The sequence below is a fragment of the Corapipo altera genome, unplaced genomic scaffold (assembly GCF_003945725.1).
Source record: "Corapipo altera isolate COAL_440 unplaced genomic scaffold, ASM394572v1 57514, whole genome shotgun sequence".
NCBI lineage: Eukaryota > Metazoa > Chordata > Aves > Passeriformes > Pipridae > Corapipo > Corapipo altera.
In genome coordinates this window covers 1-2540 of record NW_020887861.1, presented here as the reverse complement: position 1 = coordinate 2540, position 2540 = coordinate 1, and the positions used below count along the sequence as shown (strand labels likewise).

At 57.2% G+C, this 2540-nt stretch overlaps 1 pseudogene; it reads right to left on the bottom strand.

The window, feature by feature from the left end:
- Positions 1–1378: 1378 nt before the first annotated feature.
- LOC113941777 lies at positions 1379–2534 on the bottom strand (annotated as a pseudogene).
- Between the last annotated feature and the right edge of the window lie 6 nt (positions 2535–2540).

Here is a 2540-nt window from a genome sequence, read left to right as displayed (position 1 = left end):
GCTCACTGGTCTGGGAAGATGTGACTGAGATCCATCAGTGGATAAGCATAAAAGCCCAGGGCCAACTTTCCTAGAGCAGATTCTTCCAAAGACTTTGTTGAAGTGTGTGGAGCTTCTCCTGTGAAGCAGGGACACTTCTTGATGGTCACTGCTTGGGGGGTAAAAGAAAGAGAGATCTGCCTTGATTTATTTCTATCAGACCCCGCCGGGCCCTCCCCGCTTCCTGCCGGGATCGGACACCGCCGGCGGCCCCGGCCCTGCTGGGCTCCATCAGCCTGAGGAATTGCTGCCAAGGAGGGGCCGGGGGCTTCCTCTTGGGCTTCCTCTCCCTGGCGCTGGGGCTCGGTTTCTACCTGTGCCAGAAGGTGAGGGGGGTTCCAAGGGGTTGTGTGTCCCCCCAGAGTGTCTGTGCCCCCCCAGGGACCCCCCACCCCGGTGTCACCCCCTTTTCTCTCCCCACAGAGCTCCTGAGCCGGCAGTGGCCGCAGCCCCTCCCCGGGGCCTCAGGCCCAGCCTGGATCCCCTCCCTATCCCTGCATGTATTTTGGGGAGGTTGTGTGTCCCCCCCTCCCCTGCTGTCACTCTGCCTCCGCCCGGCTACTCCCAGTGATCCCAGGAAAGCTTCCCAGTTCTCCCAAGTCCCGGTTATTGGGGGGCAGTGGGGGAGGGGGGGGGGATCCCAAAGGTTGGATGCGAGCTGGGGAGGGGCAGAACTGGCCCTGGGATGGATCGTGAATGGGGACCTCCCTGTGTCCCTTGTTGCCGTGGGATGTACGTGCTGAAAAAATCTCTCGGAGCAGTTAATTAGGGGTGAGATAAGAAAGGGTTTATTTGCCAAGGCAGAAAATGTTACAAGATGTGCGGCCCCCTGTGCCCCAGATGTGACATTTTATAATACCATCTATCCAATCCCAAATGTGTCCACCCTGTGGCCTTTACTCTGAACCGCCCCAGGTCCACCCCGTGAAAAGGGGTCTGGGGTGTATTTTGGGACCCTCTGTTCATCCCATTTTCATCTTCTTCAGAGCACAAAGGGTACATAGTTACCTAATTCTTTACTGTATTCTGTGGTTTAGGCCAAGATACGCTGTTCTGTCAACAATCTAGGCCTTGCCTTGACAAAAGACTAAACATTTCTACTGGATTAGGGGGTAGGAATGATACAGGGAGCATAGAATGGGGTAAGAGGGTTAAGGAATGTGTAAACAACGGTGCTACAGGGAAAGGGATGTAAGGGAGGGAGTGAGGGTTGCTGCTTTTAGAGTCTACTTCCACTAAACTACTGAAAGTCACTGGACTCCAGGAGTTGCCTCACCATCAGGGGCTTCATTCAGGGTGGAAGCAGTGGCCAAAGCTCTTCCTGCAGTCAGGGCTTCCCTTACAAGTGGGTCCGTTGGTGTTGAGTCAAGCCAGAGCTGTCGGTGAAGCTCTTCCCACACTCCCCACACTTGTAGGGTCTCTCCCTGGTGTGGATGATGCGTTGGTGGGTTTTGAGGTTGGAGTTCTGGTTGAAGCCCTTCCCGCAGTCACTGCAGCGAAAGGGCCTCTCATCCGTGTGTGTCCGTTGGTGCTGGATGACATGTGAGCTGCGTTTAAACCTCTTCCCACACTCCCCACACTTGTAGGGCCTCTCCCCGGTGTGGATGCGTCGGTGGATGACAAGGGTGGAGTTCTGGTTGAAGCCCTTCCCGCAGTCGATGCAGTGGAAGGCCCACTCCCCTGTGTGTGTCGGCTTGTGCTTCAGGAGATCTGAGCTGGTCTGAAACCCCTTCCCACATTCCAAGCACTTGAAGGGTCGTTCCCCGGTATGGATGAGCTGGTGGGAGCGGAGGCTGGAGCTGATCCTGAAGCTTTTCCCACACTCCACACACTTGTAGGGCCGCTCCCCGGTGTGAATGCGACAGTGCACGTGGAGGTTGGAGCTGTCACTGAAGCTCTTCCCACACTCCCCACATGTGTGGGGCCGTTCCCCAGTGTGCATGCGACGGTGGGTGAAGAGATGGGAACTTCGGCTGAAGCTCTTCCCACATTCCCCACACACATGGGGTCGTTCCCCAGTGTGGATACGCTGGTGTCAGAGCAGGTTGGAGCTGTCCCTGAAGCTCTTCCCACATTCCCCACATGTGTAGGGCTGTTCCCCAGTGTGGATGTGCTGGTGGATGAGGAGAGTGGTGCTCGTCCTGAAACTCTTCCCACATTCCCCACACTTGTAGGGCTGTTCACCAGTGTGGATGCACAGGTGGGTGCGGCGGCTGGAGCTTTGGTTGAAGCTCTTCCCACATTCCCCACACGTGTAGGGCCGTTCCCCAGTGTGGATGTGCTGGTGTCGGATCAGGCTGGAGCTCTGCCTGAAGCTCTTCCCACATTCCAAGCACAGGAAGGGCTTCTCCCTGCTGGGAGGCTGATCAGGGACCACCAGCTCAGAGCTCCCCATCAAGCTCCGGCCGCCTTCCCAGCACAGGCTGGCTCTTTCCTCCTCAGAGCACCCTGGGCTGGCTTTGGAGCCCCTCCTGTGGGGGGATCTCCGGCCCTTTTCCTCC